The sequence below is a fragment of the Berghia stephanieae genome, chromosome 7 (genome assembly GCF_034508935.2).
Source record: "Berghia stephanieae isolate SIO BIC M18660-M18661 chromosome 7, UCSD_Bste_1.3, whole genome shotgun sequence".
NCBI lineage: Eukaryota > Metazoa > Mollusca > Gastropoda > Nudibranchia > Aeolidiidae > Berghia > Berghia stephanieae.
In genome coordinates this window covers 50,535,060-50,543,503 of record NC_088366.1, presented here as the reverse complement: position 1 = coordinate 50,543,503, position 8,444 = coordinate 50,535,060, and positions in this window count along the sequence as shown.

Genomic DNA, 8,444 nt, shown 5'->3' with positions numbered 1-8,444 from the left:
GATTTTCTTTGTTTAGAACCACGATGGCCGCCGTTGCTGGGCGACGTGACATGAGACTATTGAGTCCAATTATGACCACGACCTCTTCTTACTACTTCACTGCCATCAAATAAAATATTGTATTATACGTACACGTAGTTTACATCAAAAGACAGAGCATTAGTTACCACAGACTATATAGTAAGTAACCAGTTAGAATGACCAATATTCGTGTTCTAAGCATTTTCACCAATAATTATGATAGCAATCACGTTTTCTATCTCGCTGAAATCAACAAAATATTGTATTAAAACTACCGTCAACTGAGTTAACTGTGCCTTAAGGGGAAGTTTTGCCTCTTTAAAATTGGACCAATTAGAGTAAATTATTTAATTTTGTGTTAATTATTTCCTTTGATAAAATGTTCAGTCACTTAATCAGGATAATAACTACAACAAAGCTGAGATGACTCAATATGTTCCAAATTTACAGAGGCAAAGTAACACTTTAAGGCTAAGTTACCCCAGTTGACGGTACCAGTTTCCATCAAAAGATATATCACTAAAATGGTAAAAGACTACAGTAAGCAACCAGTTAGAATAAACAATATTCGTGCTCTACGCATCTTCACAAATTATGACCACAATCACATCACATCTTACTACATCGCTGAAATCAACAAAATCTTGGATTGTTAGTACAAGTTTACATCAAAAGATATAATATATGGAGCAGCCTACAGTATACAGTCAGTTAGAATGACCAATATTCGTGCTTTGAGCATCTTCACCAATTATTATAATAACAATCACTTTTTTTCAATTTCGCAGAAATCAACAAAATATTGTATTAAAACTACAAGTTTACATCATGTTATATATCACTAAAAGTAAAAGGTAACAGACTACAGCAAACAGCCTGTTAGAGTAAACAATATACGTGCTCCAAGCATCTTCACCAATTATGACCACAGTCACAACTTCTTACTTATCTCACTGAAATCAAACAAAATATAAATTTATTATAAACACACAAATTGGCTACAACAGACTTTGCACACACAGACTAATAAAAACTACTGTATGCAGGTAGTTAGACGAACAGTTCTATCGTTGGTTTCCATGTTCTGGAAACAATAGACAACGGAAACAATTGAAGACTAATTTTCCAAAACTCCTTAAATTCAACATTCCCATTTTGAGAAATTATTGAGAATTATCTACCCTTGAATATCCCCTCGAACCTATTGTCAAATCATTTATTTTAATTAAACCTAAATTTAACATCAAATCGATTTTAAGAGAACTTTTGTCATAGCCAAGACTCCTGACAAAGGTCACAGTTTCAATTTTTTGCTCATGGAAGAGAAACTATCTCCAAATAGTGAGAAAATGGACATAACCAGTTTTGGAAAATCCGTCTTCTATATTCTTCTGCAACAATTGCCGTTACACTAGCTCCGGGATTACGATATTGTTTAACCACCTCCACCACCCCCCCCCCCCCCTCCCTGACTACAGTAATCGGAGGGGGTGGGGGGGGGGGGGGTTATGGCACCAGGAGATCTCCCCAATGGTTCCGGTCCATTGTGCCGGCATAACTAAGCTTTGTCTCTCTGTATCTCATGAGGTTTCCAGTGAGTCCAAGACAATACCGGTCTCTGTTCTTTTGTCGGGACGAAATCATTTATTGTTCCCGTCGGTGTTTTATTTTTTTTTATTTATTTTTTTTATTTCCTTTTTTATTTGGGGGGGGGGGGCGGGGGGAGTGGAGGGGGTAAAGCTCGAGGGCGTATAAATCGTAAAACAATAATAAGTGAGGGATTTGTCTTGTTTCAAAAATGTTTCTCATTGGTATGTTCTTTCTATGTTGTGGCTTTGTGGTCTTGTGTTATGACACCCGCGTTCGGATAGGAAGGTCCTGGGTTCGAGTCTCACTTAGTGCATAGTTGAGTCCTTTGAAAAGCTCTTTACTCACATTCTCTCTCAGGTGTAAAATGAGTACCTGGCCGTTAACAGCATCGTGTCTGTCGGGGAAAAAATGTAATATCGTCTAACAAGCTCAAGTCTTGTAATACACGTTACGCGTTGCTGTTGGTCAGGGACCCTTTGTAAAGCGCTTTGAGCACGTTCAGTGGATATTGCGCTATATATGAAAGCACACTTTTTGGGTGTTTCTTTCTTTATCGTTACTTATTAAATGGAGTCGTTTATTATAATTTTTTTTTACTGAAATAAAAGGTCAATCGTTTTAATTTAAAATCAATTCTGTAATAACGTATCATCAATATGAATGATTCTTTGTTTTATGTCTAATTTTTCACTTGTTGGATTGAGAAGTCAAATGACGATGGTCGGCGGATCAAACCCCTGAAATCTACATGCAAGCTTTGCCCACCATGTTTTATTTAATTTTAGGCGGATCAGACCTCTATTGTCATCGGATTAAATAATACATGGTAGTGCAAAGCTCGTATGTAGACTTCAGAGTTTTGATCCGCCGATCGTGAAAATCGGGACAGCAGAGGTTTGAATCACCGACCATCGATATGTAACCCACAGTCTCAACAGGTGTTACGACGGGAGAACAAGACTTAAAACGACTGAAAATTGTCGTAGATGTCATACGATATTGTCAGCTATAAATTTCCCCTTTTGGGATTGGAAGCTAGTCTATCGAAAAGTACTTTCCACCAGATCGAACAGATCCAACTACTCAATAACTGCTGGAATTGCAGAGGGGTCAGGAAATTTAATAAAATAAGTTTGACTTCACGCGGGGATCAAGCTCAGGTCTCTTTGCATATAAAGTGAGTGCTCTACCTACTGATGTATTAGGACCTCCAATAGTTTAATCTGATCGTTTGATTTTGCTCCTTTTTTATTTGTTTTTATTTGTTTTTTTTTTGTTTTTTAATATTTTTTAAAGATTCCTTTTTTTTTTGTTTTACTAGGAATAATGTGCACTTGTGCAGTTTGAGAGATATTTATATTTCTTTCTACGCTTACAATGGCGGCTCGTGGTCTGAAAATGTTGAATTCTTTCAGCATAAATACATTTTAATACGTCATTATCAATTCCACGTTCTATGAAAGGTAAAAACAGACAAGTGTCGCCTATTTCACGGTTAGGTGTGTAATTTTGTGGTAGGCACCCATAATTATCTCAACAGGCATATTATAGTTAAGAGGTCACACACAAACCACACACACACACACAACACACACACACACACACACACACACAAGCATTGACAGCATATGACAGACACAAGAGCTTCTACGACAAGAACGGAACAGCATCAAAGAAGAAAAATATGGAAATGCCAATTATAACGAGGACCAATATAGACAATTGAATCGCATTCAAAATTCTAACAATTGCTGAAGTCGAAAAAGTGAAAAACGAATAAACAATTCATTAAGTTTTAACGTGAATTTGAGATACGTTGGATGCATTTAATTCAAGAATGACGAAGTGAAAAAGGAAAATAGAAAAGGCATAGAAGAAGAAGAGAAAAGATAGAGAAGAAGAAAGAAGAAGAAGAAGAAGAAGAAGAAGAAGAAGAAGAAGAAGAAGAAGAAGAAGAAAGAAAGAAGAAGAAGAAGAAGAAGAAGAAGAAGAAGAAGAAGAAGAAGAAGAAGAAGAAGAAGAAGGAAGAAGAAGAAGAAGAAGAAGAAGAAGAAGAAGAAGAAGAAGAAGAAGAAGAAGAAGAAGAAGAAGAAGAAGAAGAAGAAGAAGAAGAAGAAGAAGAAGAAGAAGAAGAAGAAGAAGAAGAAGAAAGAAGAAGAAGAAGAAGAAGAAGAAGAAAAAGAAGAAGAAGAAGAAGAAGAAGAAGAAAGAAGAGAAGAAGAAGAAGAAGAAGAAGAAGAAGAAGAAGAAGAGAAGAGAGAAAGAAGAAGAAGAAGAAGAGAAGAAGAAGAAGAAGAAGAAGGAAGAAAGAGAGAAGAAGAAGAAGAAAGAAGAAGAAGAAAGAAGAAGAAGAAAAAGAAGAAGAGGGGGAGTGTGAGTGATTTTGGTTTTTTTTTTAAACTTCATAATAAATAAATTTCTTGTTTCCTATTATTTTGACATCAAAATATATTCCCTGCATCTTCATCACTTCCACATAACAGCATAGTGACACGGTTGACTTCCATTGTTTCCGATTAACCGACCTCCTCTTAATCAAGCCTCCACTGTATTAAGTGTAACAAGCGAGTAAACACCCCCTCCTATAATCCTTTTTTCTCGGGAACATGGCGTAGAGTTACGGCCCCTTTTGTCTTGTGAAAGCCTCTAAGTTAGATAGAAACAAGGGGTGGATAACTCCCGAATTAATGCTAGACACGCGGGGAAAGGCCAAGACAGAAAAGTCGACGTCAATCGTCACAGTTGACTTATGAAATAAGTGCCAATTAACGGTAGGTTGAAAATATCAAGGAGGTAAAAAAGGGGAGACAAAAGGGGGAGACCTAAAAATAAGAGGAATCCTTTCTGCTGAACTGTCCCCTCTTTCTATTTTTCTTATCCTTGTGTTATTTCAGTTTTTGTGAATGTTTTTTTTTTTTTTTTTTTTTTAAAGATTTTTTTTTTATTCTTTCAAGTTTGTTTTTTTTTGGGTTTTTTTTTTTGCGTAGGTTTTTTCCGACGCACACTTATTTGTAGGTCTGATAACCCAATTCCTTATGGGCTCATTGTTGTAATGGAAATCTTTATTTTTTAATGACGCAAACTATTGATTGTTAAACTTGGCCCATAAGTGGGTTCGAATGTCAGACCTGTGTATGTGTACACGTCGGTTTTACCCGAAACTTTAACACAAACATTTAAATAAACGTGGACATTCAAATCGTGTATATTATTCAGTTTTTGTTTCTTTTGCTTATTTTCTTTTTCTTTTCTTTTTTTAAATTTGGATTTGAACCCCCAAATCTCAAGGACTGACTCAAACAGTATCCATGCACGACATCAACCCGTCATGGTTGACTTGAGCCGGGTTTTGAACCGTGATGGTTCTAAGACTAACTCCTATGGAAAGCCAAAAACAGATAATATTCGTCCTCGATTCGATCAGATCCCATATTATTGTCAAGTCAAGCCGTCACGGATGATTGAAGACACCAGTGGTGGTCAAGATTTCAAGGATAAGAAAAATAACAAGCAAAAGAATTGGTCACTACATTTAGACTAGGACTTAGAGAGGAACAATATTGTGCATATATTATTATACCAAAGGACTCAATAGGTCATCTGTTTTGTGATCAAGTCACTGCCATTTTGTTCTAATGGACCTTCTGTTGGAACAAAACATTGTCAAAAAGGTTCTATCTATCTATCTATCTATCTATCTATCTATCTATCTATCTATCTATCTATCTATCTATCTATCTATCTATCTATCTATCTATCTATCTATCTATCTATCTATCTATCTATATATCTATCTATCTATCTACCAATCTATCTATCTATCTATCTATCTATCTATATTATCTATACTAATCTATCTATCTATCTATCTATCTATCTATCTATCTATCTATCTATCTATCTATCTATCTATCTATCTGTCTATCAATCTATCTATCTATCTATCTATCTATCTATCTATCTATCTATCTATCTATCTATCTATCTATCTATCTATCTATCTATCTATCTATCTATCTATCAATCCATTTATCTATCTATCTTTCTATTTACATGGATATTATATATATATATATATATATATATATATTATATATATATATGTCTATTTACATATTTATCCATTTACCTTTTTATTTATCTTGTCACATATCTACCTATTTATCTATCACTATATCTATTCATGAAATATTTCAAGTATAAATATGATCAACTACTACACTATTGTTTCGAGCAAGCGCTCTAATCAGGAAGTCATGGATTTTGTTTTTATAATTTATATATAATTTATATGAGAGCCTGTTTACAAAAACTAAATTTCAAACCACTAAAATTAGATTTAAAAGGAGTATTTATAAAGAGAAAAAAAAAGACGAAAAAAAATCCCAAAGAAATGACGATTTAACCCCAAAAAGAAGCAAGTCAACAAAATTTAAACAAAAAAACCAGGAACAAATTAACAAAAACAAAATCTAAAAAAATTAAAATTTACATGACAATATAAATATCCAATCATGATTCGCAACCTACCAAAACTGTGTTAGTTAAGCGCTTTGCAGTCTTCACGTAAAGTCCTATGCTCCTGTGATTTATTAATATCTGTCATTAGAATTTCATTTTTTATCCGTCACGTTGGAGATAATAAATTACAATGTCACACTTTAGGGGCAAAACTCTGGTTTGTAATTTCTTATCGTTTTGATTGTAAGTCAGTTTTTGGGTTGCCTGAATCATCCCCCGACAAAACACCGTTTTGAGATCATAGACATTAAACCGACGTGCACGTATTTGCAGGTCTGATAACCCAAATTGTTATGGCCTTATTGTTGTAATGGAAATTGAATACTCTCAAACCAACGAAAGACATCGTCCATTACAACAATGCTAAAATAAGCCCATAATTGTATCCGGTTGTCAGGCCTGAAAATATGTGTACGTCGGCTCAAGAGAAAACAAAATTGATATCATAATAATAATCATTAAATAAATCATACAGCAGAAGAAGAAAAAAAAAAAAAAACGAAACCGACAGTGTAAGTCAAAAATTAAATCAATTCAAATTAAATACTCACTTTTCAAGAACTTTTTGACTCTCCAATAAATTAGCGGCGATTTTCTGAAAAGCCGATGACGAATGCGGAAGTTGATTTTTAAACATGGCGGCCCCCAATGCACCGAGAGCCGTTCCTCCTCCTCCTCCTCCTTGTTTTGAATTATTAGCAGCGGTCCTCGAGACAGTCAGAGCTCGTTGCCATAACGATTTTGTTCTGATCCCCTTCATGGCGAGGCTACTGTTGTTGTTGTTATTGTTGTTGTTGTTGTTGTTATTGGGTGTTGTTGTGGATGCCATTTTGGTTATTATCTCCCCCTGCCCTGCTTAGCACCAATACAATACCACGAGAGCAGTGATATAAATAGACACCGCCTACTTGAGATGTAATAATAATAATAATACGACACACTTCCGAGAATGTTTCCAAACAAAAGGTTTGTATCTCCACTTTCTTTATATCATCATGAGTTTAACATTGAATGAATGAAATAAACGCCACTCTGGTCTTTTGTCATTGTTTTTTTTTTTTAGACCACCCGTTTGGGGATTAGTTCTCACTGAAATCTTTAAATGAAATAGAGGTCAATCTGATCTTTTGTCATTGTTGTTTGGCAACCAGCTTGAAATAGAAGCTAATCTGATCTTTTGTCATTGTTAGTTTGACCACCAGTTTGGTGATTAGTTCTCACTGAATTCTTTAAAACTAGACTATTTATACACGTTTAATGTTATACATGGTTTTGTGTGTTGATATTGATATGATGGGCGTAATTAGGGAGTATTTTATTTGTCATTACAGTTTTGATTAAATGGTATATTCATGTCTGTCTGTCCTTTAGTAATAACACAATGACAAATTCAGGACCGGGCACTGGTATAAGATAAAGATATGAAAAGTGTGTATGAAACAGTGTCAGACAAAGCAAGAGGAAAAACACAAGAAAAAAACAAACCATCCCAACTGGGCATCGAACCTCAGACCTTCTGAACATCGGTAATCAGGTCTGAAGTTCGAAAATTCGATCTCCAGTCCAGGCATTTTTGTTTGTTTGTTTGTTTGTTTGTTTGTTTGTTTGTTTTGTTTTGTTTTTTTTTTGGGGGGGGGGGGGGGTGATTATTTTCTTACATTTTTCTTTCTGCGTTATCTGACGCTCTTTCAAACACACTTTTCTCATATCTTTTTATCTATGGAAGAATCGTAGTATATATGTCCCAATTTCGACGTACACTTGTTTGCAGGTCTGGTAACCCAATTCCTTATAAGATTAACTCTCTCCTTACCAGCCATTTTCAGGATTTTCCCCAAAACTTCATACCCAACTTATGATGATTGTATCGAATGTTATGATTTTCTTATAGTTGGTAAGGAGAGCGTTTAAAAAATTACATAATAAACTCGTAATAACTTTGGAATATAAAATAGCATCCTATGGTATCGATATTTTCAGTCTTGCTCGGCGTTTCTGAGGAAGAATTTATACTCTAAACGAATTTCGTTTGTTTCTTTTAATTTAAAGTCTTTGTTATATGTGTCTTATTTTGGTAATTATTGTGATTATTTTTTCAATTCATTCGACAGATTTCTGATGTTGTAATCGAATTTTAAAATGAGGGGAGAAAAAAAAAAAAAGGGGGGGGGGGGGGAGGAGGTAAAGAAAAGCTTAAGCTTTTAAGTGGCACAATTTCTACTAAAAATCATCAAAAAAGGCTATACAGAGGATCCCGACGCAACACAATAACCACGAAATACGAAAGATAGAACCCGCAAGCGCTGTCCAAA